At 44.4% G+C, this 20,615-nt stretch overlaps 1 protein-coding gene and 1 non-coding gene across 7 annotated transcripts in view; one reads left to right on the forward strand and one right to left on the reverse strand.

Annotated features, from left to right (window-relative positions):
* The window catches only part of DST (dystonin), a 435,873-nt gene that overhangs the window by 398,399 nt on the left and 16,859 nt on the right, over positions 1-20,615 (reverse strand). The window lies entirely within an intron of this gene.
* TRNAT-AGU (transfer RNA threonine (anticodon AGU)) lies at positions 8,942-9,015 on the forward strand. Its single transcript has one exon. It is a non-coding gene; the product is annotated as a tRNA-Thr (tRNA).

Here is a 20,615-nt window from a genome sequence, read left to right on the forward strand (position 1 = left end):
CACAACAGTGAGTGGGGGGATCTCAGGATGCAGACAAACAGGCTGCCCGGCCTCTGCTGCCACCTTCAACGGTGCCCCCTGGGGGAACTCAGGATGGGAAAGAACAGGACAGTGGCGCTAGACAGCCAGGTGCACATCAAAGGGATGATCTCAATGAGCCCAGACCTTTGCACCTTCCCATACACAGAAAAGTGCCAAATTCCTTAACTTGAACTACCTGGTCTTCTTTAATTAATAGTAACCTTTTGATGTTCCGATTACCTGATCTTTCTTGTAAAAACTCCTATATATCCTGGCCCCTCCCCCACCCCTTCAGAGCAGTTCCTCAGAGCGATCTGAGAGGCTGTCATCCTGGGCTTACATCCTCAGAAATGTCCACCAGATAAAACATAACTCTCAATTTCTAGGTTGTGCATTTTATTTCAGTCAACAGCTAATAGGGTAGCCACTCGGCACATGTCACTATTTGCATTTAGATTTTAATTCATTAAAATTCAACTAAAAATTCAGTTCCTCAGACGTGTGAGCCACAGTCCAAGTGCTCAGTGCCACATGTGGCCGGTGGTTTCTGTATTGGATGATGCCGGTAAAACATTTCCATTAACACAGAAAGTTTTACTGAACAGCAATGCTCTAAGCTTCCAATGCTGGATACCCAGCCTTTACCCACAGAGCCTAAAGTGGGTGACGGGAGACTATGAATGTCAGTGCAGGTGAACTGCTGTAGACAGCCACACCACAGTCTCCTATCTCAACACAACAGAAGTCAAGGTCCCGCTCGTGGCACTGTCACCCATGATCACCAAGGGGGACGGCCACTCTGCTCCACGCGGTCATTACGGCAGCCGGCACTTTCCACCTTGTGGCTCGTTACGTGCCCAGTGTCCCCTCCCCTCTGCGAGTTTGTGGGGGAAGAGCCGGGATTGTGTGTGGATGGTTTCAACGGGCACACAGCACACACTACTTCTCACAGCTCATCCATTCGAACCCGGGTCCATGGCCATCACTGAAGGTCAAGGGAAACAAAAACGCAGTAAGGCCACATGCCCTGGAGAAGAGAAGACAGATACTGGGGGGGGCACAGTGGACACTGCTACGGAGCTGGTCCCAAACCAAGTCCACAGCCACCCACCTCCTTTGCGAGCCCTCCTCTGCTCTCTGGCAATGTGATTCTTACCAAGTCCAACTCCAACAAAGACCCAAAGCGTGCACACGTCTTGTTACAGAGCCAAATATAATTCTGGGAAGGGGTCGGTAATTAGGTTTACTGTACTTAGTTGTTTCATTTTAAAGGAGGGGCTGGGGCTTGAACCGAGGACCTAGTGCATGCTAATCACACACTCTACCACTGAGCTGTACCCTGCCCCCACTCCCCGAGCCAAGCATAACTTGAGCCCCATCAATATAACACTTTTCCCACACTGTCCAGCTGGTGAGCCACATCCAACGCAAACTCTTTACAGGAGCACCAATAATAGTCATTTCTAGCTATGGAGCATTTCCCAAGTGCCAAATACAGTGCATGCTTTATTTCATGATTTCTGGTAGTATTCCTAGGAAGTAAATATTTTAATGCCATTTTACAGATTAAAAAAAAAAAGACATTTAGAAGTTTGCCTAAGCCTTAGCAGGTATCGGCTCTCGGATTGAAACTCTGGCAATCAGACCTGTCCTCTCCAGCCGGGTCAGCAAACTACAGCCCTCAGGCCAAGTCTGCCCCGCTATCTGTTTTTGCAAAGTTTAAATGGAACAGAGCCAGGTCCATTCAAGTTCCTTGCCTGTGGCTACTTCTGTCCTAGAAAGGAGCACAGTTAGGCGGCTGCCTCAGAGCTCACAAGCCCTGCAAAGTCATCGGTGGCCCATTACAATAAGATCTTTGCCACCCCCTGCTCTACAAGTATCATGCCAGATACTTGAACATCCCGCTTCCATCACAGACTGAAAAGTCATTCTGACTCGGAGTTTGGGTCCGCTGTCTGCGCGGATCATCACATCCACAGGCAGGGCTGTGAGATACACAGGTTAGTCAGTCTGATTTCCTCCGGTAGCCACCGCCACCCCGCCTGTTTGTGGTTTCAAAGGCAGATTAAACAACATGTGTTACACTGTTTCACCAGACACAGAGACGACACTCTCACAGAGGCACGTGCATTACTGTCTAATAATCACCCTGCGTTTTCCCTGATGATTTTTTAAAAAATATTTGGACTGGAACTACCGAGCAAAAGATGCGCACAAAATTTATCAACCCTCAGGTTGATACAACAGGTTTCACCCCTCCTCTACTCTCCCCACCTCCTTTGATTTTTAGAGACAAAGCCATCAGTACCAAGTGACAGTGGGTTTTATGGGCAGTGGCCGCCCACTGTGGTAATAAGGCTTATTAGTCTGTTGTAAATGGCCTGTGCTGTTTTTTCTTAGATGGAATTCATCAGCCTCGTGGTTTTTGTTTTGGGGGGGGGGGTGTTTGTATTTTGATTTGGTTTTGTTTTGTTTGAACCAAAATGAACCATAAAAAAAATATAAACATGCTTGGCTTTTAAGAGACTTTTAAGTATGGAACACACATTGCATTGATATTAAAATCAAGATAAAAGTAGGACAGAACCTGGGCGGGGTAGAGCTCAGTGGTAGAGCGCAGGCTTAGTGTACACAGTGTCCTGGGTTCTATCCCCAGTACCTCCGGTAAAAAGGTAAAAAAAAAAAAAAAAATGTAGGGTAGAAATTGCATCTACTTACATAAAACTATGACAAAGACATATTAGTGGATGCTGGAAGGCACAACCCAAAACCCCTACCTTCCTGGGCCAGCTACCAGGACTGCTGGCAGCCCCAGGCTTTTAGCTCATCCCCTTGCCTGAGAGCTCCCTGGGGGCAGAGCATCATGCCGCCTCCCCCAGGGCCCATGCTGGTCGGCAGAAATGCGGGTGGGGGTGGGGGAGTGTGCTTGCCTCTATTAGAAATGACTTATGCATCACAATTCAACTCCTCCTGCTGCCAGAGCCTGCATCCCTTGCTCCCTTTAAGTGCTCCCTCCCCAGGGCACCCTCCCCCTGCACAGAATCTCCATCTCACAGTCTCTTCCCACCCCCCCACCCACCCCCACCCCACCCCCCGGCAGCGGACCTGCCACAAACAAGAAGTCTGATTTCTCAAACAGTGCCCTCTACAACCAATGCGCCACAAACAGCCCATGACAGCAAAGAATCAGCCATCAAGAGCTTCCAGGGGACGGCAAATCCACTGGGACAAAAAATGACAGTCACAGCCAAACACTGGGCGGTGCCCACATCAAACACAGAAGCAGCAGGCGTCTGGGAAGAGAGGGGGGCACAGACAGAGTCCTAGAGGGAAGGTGCGGACAGGGACACCGGGAAGGCTGCCTGCGAAACAGGACAGCATCAGCCTAATCAGAGCTCAGCCAGAGCGCCGGGCACAGACATGCGCAATGACAGGCTCTATAAATAGCAAAGCCGGCAGCAAATCTCAGCCCAGCCTTCATAATTGCAGACCCGGGGGTCTCAGATGATGCTGTGCACGTGAGTGCTGTCTGTCTGCAGACTGAGCCGCCCACTCACACAGTAGCCAGGACCCTGTCTGCAAAATAAAAGAAGCACAGTTTAAAACACCAATACACCAGGGATAACATCCTTTTCAAGAAAGAAGCCAGATAATATAAAATAAGGAAGCACGTTTCATAGAGTGCTTACAACCTCCCAGCTGCTCAGACGCCAAACAGCACCCAAACAGCAAGATTACTGCCGTGTTGGACAGTCACACAGAGCAGTCGCAGGAAGGAAGACAGCACAAAGGGATGTGACTTGAAAAAGGGCTCAGGGAGGGAAAGAGGGGGAGATGGGTGAGGCCGTGCAGCCCCTAGTGTGCAGGATAAAACGGAGGTGGGGAAGGAAAGATGGAAAACAGGAAACGGGGGAGGGGGGCAGGAATCCAACATGTGCTAATTTGCAGCAAGTCACAGCAAAGTCCTAACAAGTGGACAAGTGGTCATTGTGTCTTTGCAAGGGGCCTCCTTAGTCTCTTCAATACCGGTTACAAAATCAGCATCTTTAAGAGACTAACGTCAATCTATCAGACAGCGCATCAGAAACAGCTCAGGACACAGGAGAGGGCGGTGGGCTACGACCAAGAGGACAAAAGACAAGACCCAGACCAGACGGAGAAGCAAACTGAACAGCAAACACCTGTGCACAGGAAGAGAGCTGGCTAAATTCATCCTATCAACAGCATCCCCAACAAGCTAGTCTCAAGGAAGAGCTCAGTCTTAAGGTCCAGCTTCATCACAGTAAGATAGTGTCTCTATGAGACATTCTGGAATTGAGGCTGATGGCTATCATGACTCAGGACAACTCAGGCACGAGACAGAGGGGGTCACACCAGTTCCGGCAGCAGGCAGGTGATGGGGAGGCCAGCCAGGCCTGCCGAGGGTCAGGAGCCTGTTCAGCAAGAGCCCGTGGGAGACTGCCAAAGCTGTGGGAGACCGCAGCCGGGGTGCAGGGGTGCCAGGGCACCGGGTGATTAGTTCAGGCAGAGCGGGACCTGGGTGGCCGTAAGGGGTAAAGGATCCATGGTCCCCGGGGTGTCCTCACCATTGCCCACTTCCCTCCCAGTCTGAGCTCTGGAACTTCCCCCAGGGTCTAGCAGCTCCTGACGCATCAGTGCCCACCTTCTACTGGTTGTTAAATCTTCTGACCATCATCCCTGCCAACGTATAAAGTTAACAAAAGCTGTTCAGGCTTTGGGGCTGGGGTTCAGGGCAGGATTTCAAGTCCCAAAGTGAGCCCCTGCACGCACACAGGCACATGGGGTCGTCATTTACCAAGCCCCAGGCCAAGGGTCAGGGTGCAAGCTTGTCAAAGTTCACCATCAAGCCCCAAGCACTTGCCTGGGAAACAAACCTAAGAATTCGAGGGGCAGAAGCTTCCAGCACACGGGGTTACGACTGGAAATGTCTCAGAAGCACGGACAGCCCCTACTGGGGACCCACAGAGCAGGAAGGACTGACCATTCCCGCCCACCATCTGAAGGCTGAATCTTTGCCCCCAAGAAACTCACTGAATGTGTATTTGGTCCAAGTTCAAGTCTTGAATGCTTGTCTGGCACTACGGTCCCTTCTCCAAGTCTTACTCTGAAGACATGTTTATCAGCAAGAAGGAAAAAAAAAAATGTTTTCACGACCTAATACCTTCTGATCATTTCTACTCAGTAAAGAGAGAGAAAAACAAAACCAGCCAATCAGAGACTGAGATGTGAGGCTGGTCCAGGCAGGGGGGCAGCTACAGCCCTACTTCCTGTTCATTTCTGCTGCCTTTGATGCACTTATCACAGGCACATCAGCGAGATCTGTGCATGAGGAGTCACCTTGGACCGGCTCCTTTTCCTGAGATGATGACACTGAACAGCCGCTATGAGCTTCAAACAGATTTGGTTACCCTCCCCTGCAGGTATCTGGGCAAGTGCTTTGAACTTTTTAACCCAGATCATATGATCCTGTTGACTCTCAGCAGACTGATTTAAGTGCTGTTTATTTTGGCGTGGCTTTTTTTTTTTTTTTAACAGCATTTATCACAGTTTGACTCTTTTAAAATGTATCCGTGGCTATGAGGGCAGGACCGAGGTTCTTTTTCCTGGGTACCCTTCATTGTTCCCACTTGCACACCTGTTCACGGTTCCCATTCAGTTTGGGGCTTGATTTTTTTTCTTTTTCAAAGACTATTTGTCTAGACGTTTCAGGGGAAAAAAATTAGAAACTTAAACCCTCCAAAAAGAATACACCATGTTCTTTTTAAAGCATGTAAGTAAATGTCCCTTGAAACACATTCTTCTAAGAGTAATACCTGGAAAATGAGTCAACAGCACCCTGATTTTTTTTCTGATGCTTATACAGGTATTTATAGATCAGTAATTTTTAACAAAAATTGATCTTGTTACATGTATTGCGCTGCACTTTGCTCTTTTTAGCAATAATGTAGATAGCAGTTCAGATGCACATTCTTTTTTTTATTGAAGTGTAGTCAGTTACAATGTGTCCATTTCTGCTGTACAGCACAATGTCCCAGTCATGCATATACACATATGTATTCATTTTCATATTTTTGTCATTAAAGGTTATTACAAGATATTGAAAAGTTCCCTGTGCTGTACAGCAGAAACTTTCTTTTTTTCAATGTGGTTGTTTATTTTAAAACAGAGAAACATAAAAATTTTTATAAAAACAAAAGGAATATACTCTATACTACATTACAATGAGATGACAGGTATAGTAAAATGCATGCCAATCACTGTAGCAAATAAATCCAAAAACACAGTGATTTGAACAAGATAGAAATTCATCTTCCTCGTGGCTAGTTTTTGTGGTTGACAGGTGGCTCTGACCCGTGAGGTCATCAAGGACCACAATCCAACTCCATCACTGCTCTGCCTTCCCTGCAGGTACTCCTGGTCCACAGGGTTGAACCTGGCTAACCACCGCCACAATTCCTCTCCAGAGTGGAGCAAAGAAAGGGACTACAGGAGACAAGCAGCTCCCTCCTGCGGACTTGACCTGGAACGAGCCTACGTCACTTCCACTTACCTCCAACTGGCCAGGACTTAACAATTCACTGCAGGAGAGGCTGAGAAATGGAGGCTGTAGCTGCTTCACCATATGCCCAGTTACAACAAGGGCATTTATACTACAAAACTAAGAGAAGAATGAATTGTGGGGGAAATTTCATCATCATTACTACAAAAATGAGTAAAAATTTTGCGCCAGAGTTTTATTGATTATCTTTAAAGGCACATAGAAGTTACCAAGTTATACAGTAAATTCTGCTATTTCATATTATAGAAAGACAAGAATTCCAAAACTGCCTTCAGTGATGATAGGAGGCCACGAGTAGCAGATATATTCAGGCAAATCAAACAAATAAAGGTGATGTTTCAATATTAAATGAAAAAGTAACTGCTCTTTTAAATTTGTGGAACAGAAAGAGCATTTTGAAAACGGATTTTTGGATATATTTTTATTAACACATGACTTTGTTCCCCTAAAAAAAGTAAGTTTATTATCTAGAAAATTTGTAATTTTACACATTTTAAAACCTGAAAACACAGTTCTTCAACTGTAGAACCACCCGAATGATTTTCAATGAGTTTTGGCATCTTTTGTTAAAAATATAAAAACCAACTGATCTTGGGAAAAAAATGAAAATTTACTAGTAAATTTTATTTTTAAATAATTTTGCATAATCAATGGAGGAAACTGAAAAATAAATGTCATAATTAGCCAGGACAGTTACCAGCACATGTTCTCCATTCAAATCTATTTTTTGTTATCTTTTTCAACTGTAACAATGGCTAAAACCAAACATTAACATAAATGGAGCTTAAAATAACTGACATTTAATTACTAAATCACATAGTGTTAAGCAAAGATTTTTTTGTTTGTTTTTGTTTGTTTTTGTGGAGGAGGTAATTGGGTTTATTCATTTTCAGAGAAGGTACCAGGGATTGAGCCCAGGTCCTTGTGCACGCTAAGCATGTGCTCTACCAGTCGAGCTACACCCTCCCCCTCTAAATAACTTCTCATTACAGTAAAAACAAATCAAGGTGGGTTCAATGAGAGGCTCTGTCCTTTCACGATGGTAAGACGCTGGCCCCACTCACCCCTTTGTGGTGAGAACACCTCCCACAGAAAAGGGGACATCACACTTCCATGAGCATCGTGGGAGAGTTCTCTGTGTGGCCATTTGAGTTTAAAGAAAAATCCAAAGTACAAATACTTGCTTTAAAAAAAATTATTTTCCTTAATCCTATGAGGTCAGAGAAGGAGGACCCCGACATTCCGTCTCCTGCCAAACTTTGAATTGGCTGACATATTTGGGTCTGCTTTTTTTTTTTTTCCAACCAGGATTGAGGATAATTCACTTGGGCACCCTAATGGTTGGCTAATCTAAAAAGCTTTCTTAGCCTAGGAATGTGGGGCCACCGGGTCACAAAAATATCCAGTCCAAATAGCACTGAGTAAGAAGGGTGTGACTTTCTCATCCAGACCCTGCAGAGACTGCAAAGCCAGCAGTCATGAGTCAGAGCTCACCCTGCGCTTCTCAGAGGCGGCACAAAATGAGAAAAGGGGACAAGCACCACCTTCCCAGGATGCCTGATGGTGGGGGGGGTGCAAAGTCTAGGACAGAGAAATGAGAAGAGAGGACGCCTGTGCTTAGGATGTAGACAGACCAAGAAACCACAGAAGAGTTGAGGAATAAAGGCGATCTGAAGGCCTGGGCATGGCCCGGGTGGGCCCTTGAAGGAGCCTTGGTCCACCCCCCTCCGACTGCAAGGCAGTTTGGAGCGTCAGTGAAAGCCTAGCCTAGCATTCCAGCACTGCTAGAACTCTCACCGGGGTCCCGTGCACACCGCCTTCAAGGAAAGCAGGCAGCAGCAGTGACTTCCACGCTGCGTGCCCTTGGAGATGCGGAGGGCACCTGGGCTGGAGAAACCACCTGATGGACTCCCTAGGGCTCTGTCCTGCCCCCACGGCCCCCACTCCCCACCAGAAAACAGAAGCGAGCTCTGTGGGGGGTTGTGGGGGGAGGAGAAGGCAGTCATTCTGATTTACAGGTAAGAATTAGCCATCTTATATCACAGCTGATACAGTGAAAAGGAAAAACACTTCTGAATTAAGGTTGTAACATCAGCAAATACATCCTGTCACCATTGAACAATATTCCTTCCCTTTGGAGTGATGCTGAACTCTTTAAAAAGACTACTTTTGATGGTTAATGCAATTCAAGAAGAAGCCGAGGTTAAGTATGCAAGGCTTCTCCAAAACTGTCCCTGCACGATTCAGCCTGACTAAACAGAATTTAATACATCGATAAGGAAGAGAAAACTGGCACATGAAATTTCTACCCAGAAAGCAGAGAACAAAGAACACACAAGAGGGAGGATGTAGCTCAGTGGTAGAGTGTGTGCTTAGTATGCACGAGGTCCTGGGTTCAATCCCCAGTCTCTCCATTGAAATAAATAAATTATTAAAAAAAAAAAAAAAGCACACACAAATCCCCTGGGATGCACTGTGGGTGGTACCATCTGTGGAGCAGTGAGAGAAGGATAGCGATGCTTACATGGCCCTGAATCCTTTCCGTGGCTACGGTGGGTCCCCAAAATTCTAAGTTCCTCCCTCTGTCATCCAAAGACAGACTGCCAGTTAAAAATTTTCCAGCCACTCAAGACGGGAACACATTCAAGCAAAACATAATCCCGTGTTCTATTTATATTTCTATCTGCAGGTGGAGGCACCGTGGAAAGAGCTTCGATTTCCCGCAAACCCCTCAACATAATTCTCCGCTTTCAGGTCAACCCATCTCCCATCAGACCTCGTCTCAGCCTCCCTGAGACTCCCTTCCATCCTGCATCTCTCTATCATCATTTCTGGACGCAGGAAGGCAAAACACAAATTTGCTGATACAAAAGGTGAATGATTATAAAGCTGCCAGAGCATTTTAGATTTTCATGCCCCTGAAAACTGTCTTTCTGACTTATCCTGACATACATCTTCCAAGTAAGCAGATTGAAAACGTGTGTTGCTGGAAAAGCAACTGGCATGTAAACGTATCAAATATAAATTAAATTCCCTCTGAAGGGAAACAGGACATTTACTCTCGGTTGCAAGTGCATTATTTAACACTCCCTCTCGCATTTTAGCATCTGGCACGTGGTATGAAAGCCCCTTCAGGGTCCATTCATCCATTTGCCATTCATCTTTCTTTTAGTCCGCTTTTGCTTGGGTTTCATTTATTCAATAATTCAAACTAAGATTTTCTGAGGCCAGCTGTGTGCAGCAGTGTCCTAAGCCCTGGCAACAAAAGAGAAGTGAGGCAGGGTACAGCTCAGCGGGAGAGCAAGTGTCTAGCATGCACAAGGTCCCAGGTTTGATCCCCAGTGCCTCCGTTAAAAAATAATAATAAATAAATAAATAGTGGTAAGCAGAACTATTTACAACAGCCAAGACACGAAAACAACCTAAATGTCCATCGACAGATGTCTGGATAAAGAAGTTGTGGTATATTTATACAATGGAATACTACTCAGCCATAAAAAAGAATAAAACCATGCCATTTGCATCAACATGGATGGACCCAGAGATCGTCATTCTAAGTGAAGTAAGCAAGAAAGAGAAAGAAAAATACCATATGACCTCATTTATATGTGGAATCTAAAAAAAGAAAGAAGATATAATGAACTCATCTACAAATAGAAAGAGACTCACAGACATGGTAAACAATCTTATGTTTACGGCGGGGGGAGGGAATGGGAAGGGATTAATTGAGTTCAAGATTTGCAGATACTAACATTACTTATATAAACTAGATAAACAGCAAGTTCATACTGTATAGCACAGGGAACTATATTCAATGTCTTGCAGTAACCTATAATGAAAAAGATTTTGAGAACAAATATACATGTATGTATATGTATGACTGGGACATGATGCTGTGCACCAGAAATTGATGCATTGTAACTGACTATAATTTTTTAAAAAAGAGAGAATGAAACATGAGAATCCTACCATTTTTTTAAAAGGAGAAATAAATAAATAAACCTGATTACCTCCCTCCTCACAAATAAAGCTTTAAAAAAAAAAAAAAAGGACACAGAACACGGCCTGGGGGCACCCAGTCCAGAGGGAACTCAGGCATGAAGCAAGGGCTGCCATGAAGGTAACAGGAAGTGTGCTCGGGAGACAGTGCAGGGCAACTGGGGAGGTGGTCAGTTCACGGGGGAAGGAACCACTGCCTGAGAGGCCAGGGTCACGGCTTCAAAAATGATTCAAGGGCAAGGAGAGGCCTGTTGGTCAGAGAGAGGATGAAAATAAATGATGAGCTAAGAGGTGAGAGCTGAGATGAGAACTCGGCAAGGTGTTATTCCACCTTTTTCTTCACTGACTCTGAGGTAGCGAGGTGATGACCCTGATGGTTTTTTTTAAAGAAGGCTGGAGACCATCCCCCTCAAGGTTTCCAAGTGGAAATCTTATTAACTGAGTCCACGGGAGGATGCACTCTCCCCAGCCTGGTGCATTCACGCCTCAGCTCAGACAGAGCGTACCTGGAGAATTTAAAGAAAACAGAGGGGACACATCACATAAAATACTAGGACCCAAGACTCAGTCATGACCGCATCCATGATTCCGCTATTAAAATGCAAGCTCATCCATGCAGAGTCACATCTCAAAAACTGTATCAGTTTAGTAGTAAACCTAAGCAGACACTGGCTTCAGAATAGGATGGACAAGAGGAGCAGGTGAGAGAGAGAATTAGTTAGAGACATGAGTACAGCAATGATGGGGTTAAAAGGGTACGGTACCCAAGACACACTGCCGATTTCACAGCCTGGTTTGGACCAGCCCTGGTACCCACAAAAGCTTTTCTCAACTGGCCCGGCTAATGCAGCATCAAACATTTTTTTTTTTTTTGCGTAGGTCATTGGACTGATTCAAATAATCAAACAGATCTCCCAATATATGATACCAAACGAACACCAATCCCAGAGAGTCTCATAAAGGAATAGCACCAAACTATAGGAAACAAAATAAGATAAGTCAACAGACACTGGGAAAGGTTAATGTTAAGTGCTATCTGAACCATTCTGGAGCTGAGAAGAACATGGGAAAATTCAAATTTGTATAAAGCAAATAACAGCACTGAGATAAAAACCTGACACAGATTAACCCAAAAAAGAAAACTTCAGACCCATCTCATATGGAACTATGAGTGCAAAACTCCTAGTGAAAATGCCAGCAAGTAGAATCAGCAGCCTATCAGAAGAACACACCATGATGAAATGGAATTTATTCCAGTAATTCAAGAAGAGCCCAGTGTTAGAAAATCCATTATGATATTTCATGGGTCTAAAGAAGGAAAAAACACACAGTCACACCCACTGGCACAGAACAAGCACTGGGGGGGAAATTTCAAAAGCAATTGATGAAGAACAGTAGGTAAAATAGAAACAGAGGCGTCATCAGGCTGGGAACTGTCAGGAAAGCAGGAAGTGTTTCAACAGAGGGGATTTAATACAGGGAATTGGTGGAACAGGAGCTGGAGGCCTGGAACAGAAAAAGAAGGTCACCTAGCAGCAATAAGGGCAGGAACCCGTTCCCAGCCGTAGAGTTAGGGGAGAAGAAGAGATTAGGTCACAAGAACGTGGGAGCTCAGAGGAGAGGCCCCACAAAGCTGGGGCTCAGGGCCGAGACAAGCGCACACTGCTCAGGTGCTGTCAGTCCCCAGGAGAGCAGAGCGGGGATCATACCTCTGGGGAGGGAGGGGGTACCTCGGAGGGGGAGTGGTGAGGCTGGTTCTCAAAGCCTAGCAAAAAAGCTACAGTCTGTGGTGAGAGCCTCTCCTGAGGCCCCTCTGACAAGAACGGAAGGGACGGGACATGCTCCTGCCCCCTCCTGCCCTCCAGGCTCCCTGGAGCGCCCCCTAGTGACAGATCCCAGCAGGAGCAGCTGTCAAGCATCTGGGAAACGCAGTCTGCAGAGTCCGGGCTCCACAGCCCAGCACAGTATTCCAGGGCAACCAAGGGTAAACGCCCAGCCCAGAGGGATGCTTCTGAAGCGTAATAAAATGCACTTATCTCATCCCAAAACCAGCTTACGCTTCACAGAGAAACATCAAAAACATTCTCGGGAAGTCGGGAACAGGAAAAGGATACCTTCTCATCGCTGCTATTTACCACTCGGCTGGAGGTCCTCGTCAATACAAGCGCACGAGGGAAATGAACAAGAAATCTAAACGCTGGAGAGGAGGACATACAATAATCTCTACTCTCATATGATATGTGTTGTACACCTGGAAAATCCAAAGAGGCTCCCCTGAGAAGTACCACAAACAGTAAAATAATCAAGTAGGTGAGAAGACTATGAGAGTAAGATAATGCAACCAATGGTTTTCATGCACAGAAACTGTAAACAGAAGACATCATGGAAAAGAGAGAAATGTAAATCACTTTTAATCACGACCAAAAAGATAAAATGCTAGAAATCATCTGAACCCAAAATGTGGAAGAACTACATGAAAAAAAACTCTTCCACCAAAGGAGAGTTGAACTAATAGAAAGACACATGGATTTTTTAGACAGGAAAACTCAAAATGAAAAGATTCAATTCTCCTTTAACAAAATTCACATTTAACATGGTCTCAAGTAAAAATACTAATTTTTTTCTTAGCATTAGACAATCTGAAAGAAATTTTAAATAATAGCAAAGCAAAGGTGTATTTCAGTAAGAAGAAAACAACACGTTATGAAGCCTCAATAATGAAAACAAACCATTATGGAGGGCCATAGGATAAAACTTACCAAAATGAAAACATACAGACTTTTGACCCATAATTGTTCTGAGTTCACCCCACAGATAACATTTGCACACACGAGAAATGGCTAGGTTTTACATTTAAGCACTGTTTATAATAACAAAAGATCAGACTACTCCCAAACGTCATTAATAGAATGGTTAATTAAATTATAGGTACGAGTTTGTTTTCTATGTCTGCTAGTGAGAACGGGTAAATTGGGAGTTCAAGATTTGCAGATACTAGCTACTATATACAACGTAGATAAACAACAAGTTTATACTGTAGCACACAGGGAACTATATTCAATATCTTGTTATAATGAAAAAGAATCTGAAAAGGAATCTATGTATGTACATGTATGACTGAAACATGATGCTGTACACCAGAGATTGACACATTGTAAACTGACTATACTTCAATTTTAAAAAATAAATTTAAAAAAGAGGAAAAAATAAATTATATAATGCATCTAATGGACTATTATGTAGCTATAAAAAGAAGTAAAATGCTCTCTATATGGAAAGCTCTCCAGGGTGATTAAGTGAATAAAACAAGATGCAAACAGGGCATACAGTTACTATCCATATAAAAAAAGAGGAAAATAAAATTTAAAATTTTACTTTTGTTTCCTTCTATATAGAAAAATAAATAATGAAAAGATTCACAAGAAGCTGATTATCTAAAAGATTTCCTAAAAAATGAAGAACAAGAAGGGGAGAAAGAATTCTCACTGACACATTTTTATATATTTAAATTTTGAATCATGTGAACATGTTACCCATGCAAAAATGAAAATATAAAAATTACAATAAATGAGCAATAACAGCAAATGCTGCCAAACTAAACGGAAGAGATACCAGCACACGGAAAGTTCCTCCTGTTACCTTTCCCCACTACCCCATTACTAAAATCTTATGCGTAGTGTCAGAAAACACACACACACACGCACACACACACACACGCACACACACACACACGCACAGAGCCAGATAATCCCAAGGGACCCTCTGACTCTACACTCAAGATACAGAAACTCAGGAAAATGCAGGTACCGCCAAAAAAGAGATCAAAGGAAGACAACACTAATTTCCATGAATGACAAATTTCTCGTCGGATCACACACCACTGCAAGATCAAAAAAAAAAGAGAGTTCCTCAAAGGAAGGGGCAGATCTTATTCAACTTGATTTTACTCCAAAGCTTCTGACCAAGGGTCCCCCTCAGTCAGTTGGGTTCCCTCCCCTGGTGAGACCCAGCCCTTCAGAGCTAATGGCCCAGAGTAAGCTGCCCTCTGGGCCCTGGTGGTCCCGGGATGTGCAAGGACAACAGCTAAGGAAAGCGGTGATGGTTTGCAGAGCCTCTGGCCTCATCATGTGGGTCCCAGTACCTACCCCAGGGCCAATGCCACCCTGGCCTTGGGATCTAGTCAAGCAGTTGCAGCCAAGGAATTAGTAGATTCCAGCTGCCAGACAGGCTGAAAGCAAGAGTCAGTAACACCTGAGAGCAGCAGCTTGAAGGAGACCCAGGCACCTCTTCCTTACCTTTTACAGGAAGTCCCTTGTCTGTACAGAATACTTCTCTGCACAAAAGGACCATGTGCAGAAGTCACATAAGAGATTTAGATTTCAGGCCCGGAAACTAACACATAAGATTAAAAAATCCTTAGTAACAGCTCCCCTTTCGCATAAAACCTTCAAGGACAGAATCCAAGAATTCCAGGCATGTCCCTTGCTTTGGTTTCTTTCTTTTTTTTTTTCCTTCCGTAAGTAATAAAAGACTACAAGTGGACTTCCACTCTGTGAGCATCCATTTGAGGCTAAGAATGGATGCTTTTGCCTCACAGGCTGATTTTTTATATCTTTGTCCAAAGGACATTCGCTGTATGAGACTGAATCTCCTACCACCAGTATTAGGAGTCATTTTCCCAATGTTCAGTCATTCATTTAAAAAAAAGATACCAAAAAGCAATAAAATATTCAAATAATTGCACAAATGTGGCTGAACAAAGACAGTAATTTTGCTGAAACCAGTTCCCAGGCAGACAGCTCTCAAAATATTCCTTTGTCAGGACTGAATGACATAATCCGAAATCCTGGCATAAAAACCTGCGTAGAGACAGCATTCATATCCTGTATGAAAGGGAAGGTAATATACTCAGTCAGAGATCTGAACAGACAAGGAACCCCGTATACTGTGGAATGCAAATCTCAGACACTTCCTGCGGCCTCCCTGTCAGTCTTTTATAACCTGAAATGAATTAAGCTGACGTGATTAGCCTCTAACTCCATCCAGCTGCACTCTGCCTTATGGAAAAGGCATTGTGACTGGAGTTGTGGGTAGAAGTTTGGGGAGGAAAGGTAAGGGGGATTGTGGGACCTCAAGGGCACCTAGGGGTGGGGCAGGCCTAGGTTAGCCCCCGAGGAAGTGTTCTGGGAGGCCAAAAACCAGCCTGACAGCAGTGGTACCCAGAGGTACCACTAGACACGTGGTACCCTAGCACATAGATGCTACCCATCCCTACAGCAGAGGATGAAGAAGAGGAGGGAAAAACAGCAGAACCGAACTTCGACAACTCTGGGTTTTCCAAATAAGCCCTAGTGACTCCAATTATTTTCCCCCACTTAATCCCATTCATCCATCCATCACATATTTACCAAACATCACAGTGAGTACCCGTCCCAGGCCAAATGCCACCCACAGCTACAGAGACTAGATGTAAACGACATGGTACCTGCCTTGGGAAGACAGGTGGGTAAGTCCCCACCCCTGGTGCCCTCACCCAGTCCCAGAGGGGAGAAGGTCTGGAAGCATGAAGGGAGGATTCTGAGATAAATGGAGGAAAGAGGCGATGTTTAATCCTCATTTGGGAGTATGAGGAGGAATTACCATACACACAACAAAGCAGTGGCACATTCCAGCACTAGCCACGGTATGGAAACACAGAAGGGGACAGTGACATGGAGCAGCCAGGCCTCGTCTGAGTTTAGGGTACCAGTGCATTCGGGATGGGTTGGAGCTGAGGGTTAGGAAAGGTGCGCTCATCCCGCAGGTAAACAAAGTGGAGGGTCCGATCTTACTCTTCCAACATATAGCAAGAGGCAGACAGGAAGCCAGAGGCAAGGAGACCAGAAAACAGACTATTCTGAGAACTGGTTCCTTCCCTGTTCCCAGTTCAGAGATTTTCATCTGTCACTATTACATTGTGGTTTTTCAGGGATTTTTTTTTTTTTTTTTTTTTTGGAGGAGGGAGGTAACTAGGTTCTTTTTTTTTTTTTTAATGGAGGTGCTAGGTACACACTCTACCGCTAAGCTGTATCCTCCCCCAGTGTTACACTGTATTCCATTAGATGCCACTCCTCTCTCCAGCCATTGCCCTTACCAGGTGACTATACAGTTCATCTCCCAGACAGGTACCTTTCTAAGAGTGAACGGGCACACCAATCAGACAGATGTTAAAACAACACGCCCAGAAACTCAAATTCTTTCTGGCCAATTCTTTCTGATCAAATCTGTCCGTCCCTGGGGGTGGTTAGCACAATGCATATTTTTGATCCAAGAAAAAAATGGCAACTCTTGCTTTTCCGTTCAGTTTCTGGGGTTTCTTTAAGTTACTTTTTGATAGGCTCTGAGTTTATAAATCCAAATATGTTGGCTGTGAATGGTTCAGCTCAGGATGGGGACAGTTTACTAATTTGTTACTCACCAGCCTACCAGTGCGTTTTACTGGGGCACCTCAAATGTCTCCATCATCCATATTGCAAATATCACCCATTCTGCGACCAATCTCAGGTTGGCTGCCCCCGGGGCTGGCCTTCCACACTGTCAGTTAACGCGTACTCAGGAAATACACATTTATTTGAATATTAATCTTAAAAACATAATTAGGGAAACTATACCCTCTTAAAACATATATATAACACATTTCAAAGTCAAACATCAATATCCACTAAAAGCATTTCCTACCATTTCTTTGAACAATAGAGATAACAAAGAGTTACTGAATGTATCTAGAATGGAATTTTTTTTTTAGTTGCCTGGATTATGCTCACACAGTCTCCCGATCAGCTGGCGGTATCTCTCCGTTTTCCTAAGCTACACACGCTGCTTCAGCTTTAATTAAAGGGCCCGTTGCCATAGTTTCTCAGAGAACAGCCCGCAGCATGCTTGAGTCCGTTATTTTCTGGAGGTTTCTAGAGAAATTGTAAACCAGCAGTAGCCAGCCCAAATTTCCCAGTTGTACCTCCCACCCAGCACAGTAGATGACTCAGCCAGATAGCTAGGTATTCTGAATCTTTCCAGGGAGTCTAAACAACGAGGAATGTTATTTAAAATTCAGCCTTTGGTTTCTTCTGTTCTGCCACGTCGGTCATGGAACCAGCAGACTGCAACTGAGTCAAAGACAGCAGAGCCACACCAAGGGGGGAATTCAGCGGAACGCCCACCCTGCCTGCATCTGTGCAAACACCAGCACATTTTCCTTTCTAATAATAATGGAGAAAATGCACCGTATTTTCATGTTATTATCATCATATTGCTTCCTTTTTTCTAAGAACTCAGAAATGCACATTCCAGTATGCTTGCAAAAAAAAAAAAAAAAAAGGCTCTCCCAGAAAATAGATTAAATCATGGAAATTCCTCCCTTAAGGATTTCAAAAATTAAAAAGTGGAGCTCAGAAAACCTTATTTCTTAAAGGGAAAACTTGATTCCAAGCTGGCCTCATAAACTGAGACTTAGATAAGAATTTTGTGGGCCCTAAAAAAACCCAAAAAGACAAAAAAAAGAAAGAAAGAAACCAACACCTTGATTCCATCAGTATCTCCACCCTGCTTTTTTTTTTAATTAATTTTAATTTTAATTTTCTTTTGCCGGGGGGTGGTGGTAATTGGGTTTATTTATTTTGATGGAGGTACTGGGGATCAAACCCAGGACCTCATGCAGGCTAAGCATGCACTCTACCACTGAGCTATAGCCTCCCCTCTCCATCCTGCTTTTTGATGGCAATCACCACACTCTCTCTGAGTCCTGAAAAGCCAGCTGAAAGACTACTCTGAGCTTTCAAGATCAAAGAATGTGAATTAACACTGACCCCTATAAAGCTTAGAAAGGCAAATGCCAGTTCAGCTCCTTTTAAGTGGCCCCACTCTCCTGCGTCTGAGGCTCTGAGCACCAGCTCTGCAGGTCAAAGAACCAGGGCTGGCATTTCAGCCCTGGGAGCCGCTGGACCTCAGGTGGGTGGTGATTAAATGAGATGGGACGTCTGTAAGGACAGGAAAGCACTCAGAAAATGGCGGCTATCATCACGCCCCATAACTAGGTCATCTCCAGGACAGGAAGTGGGGCAGGACGAGCTCCCACTATTTTCAGGAGAGCCTCACCCCACCCCCTCTGCCTGTCACTTTAGGAGTGAATGTAACGACTCCATCCCTGATCTTTCCAACTTAAATGTTGCACAAGCCATTTGACTTCCTCATTGCCTGTCACCAAACTTCCTTTCATTCTCTCTTTTCTACATACGATGAAGAGGTTCTAGAATGTATTTGAGAGATAGATGGGCCACGCTCCCAACCAGGAACACAGGGAATTTAAAGGCGCCTGGTGGGTGTTCGATTATAGGTGTTTACTAATGATTAAATGCACAGTGAAGGACCGGAGGTTCCTTCTGTCATAGCTACTATGCTTTGTGTCCCTTTATTTTTCAATCTGATAAGCCTATGTGGGTTTTTATTAATGTTTTTAATTTTTTTTTTTTTTTTTACTGGAGGTCCTTGGGTTTGAACCCAGGACCCTGTGCGTGCTAAGCACGCATGCTACCACTGAGCTATACCCCACCTCCAGGCTTATGTGTTTTAAAAAACACATATTTTTTTAATTTTGTTTTTATTGACGTGTAGTTGATTTACAATGTTAGTTTCAGGTGTATGGCAAAGCGATTCAGTTACACATAGACATACGTATTTTTCCTCCAGATTCTGTTCCACTATAGAAAAACCACATTATTTTGTCACGGATTCTCACAACATCCTGTAAAAAGATAGACCAGGTATTGCCATTTCTAGTTTACCAAGAGAGTGAATCTCAGAAATATGAAGTGACTTACCCAAGGTCAGCAAAGGAACAGGCTTGATCTCAGGTCTCCAATGCCTAAGTCAGGCGCCTCTACACAACCCACCGCTCCGTGTGGTCAGGGAACGGGACTCCTCCCCCCAGTGCACCTGTCCCGTGGCCCTATCGCCGCAGCACTGAGAAGGGAGGCTGAGAATCATCTCCCTGGGGAGTTTGTGTCCCTCTCTCCCCCCATGCATTCCTGAATCCACACTTCTTCAACTGCCAAAACAAGCAAACAAACTCAGAACAGGCACAGCAGCCTGAAGGGTTCCTCCTACCTCTGGGCTGCAGGAGAAAGATCTGAGAGGGTGTTTCAAGCTGTAGACTGTGGACTGGGGATGGCTGTGAATTATTATTTCTCCAAGTAGCACGGGTAATTTACAGAAGGTTCTCTATAACCTCCCACACCTGAGCCACAGTGGGAATTAAAGCTCAACCTCCTCTGCCAGGGCGCTGCCCAGGGCGACCCTAACCAGACAAGGAAATCACATCACCTGCCTGCAGGAGTTCCTAACCAGGGTCCACCTCTGCCCTGGGAATCCACAGACGAGCATGCAGAAGGCCCTTGCAGGCACTCGGAAATCTATACAAAAGTACCTATCTCTGTATCTCCAATTTTTCTAAAGCTGTGACCCACGGCTTTCATCAGAGTCTCAGAACGCCCCTCAGAGCTTAAGATCCCAAGAAAGGACTTCAGAACAGTAGAAATTACTTAGACTTCATTATTATTACTTAATTTTTAAAAATTGTAAGTTTCTATGTTTGTACCACTCAAAAAAAAAAAAGCTGGACAGTTTCACTAAATCTTCCCTAATATATTTGGGATTCCTTCGGGATGCTCTACAGCAGCTTTCAAAACAAATTAGTTGGAAATGCTCCCAGGTGCCGGCTGCCTCCTCCCTGCCGCAACGTGGGTCAGGGCAGGAATGTACACACTGGACACCTGTTAATGATCTCCAGAATTGGTCAGTTAGTTACGTGAAACTTGTTAACAGTCTGTTGCTTAATAACTTTTTTTTTTTAAGTATAGTTGATTTACAATGTTGTATTAGTTTCTGGTGTACAGCATAATGATTTAGTCATATATATATATATATTCTTTTTCATATTCTTTTTCATTATAGGTTATCACAAATTATTGAATAGAGCTCCCTG

This window comes from Camelus bactrianus, chromosome 20 (genome assembly GCF_048773025.1).
Source record: "Camelus bactrianus isolate YW-2024 breed Bactrian camel chromosome 20, ASM4877302v1, whole genome shotgun sequence".
In the NCBI taxonomy this organism is placed as follows: Eukaryota; Metazoa; Chordata; class Mammalia; order Artiodactyla; family Camelidae; genus Camelus; species Camelus bactrianus.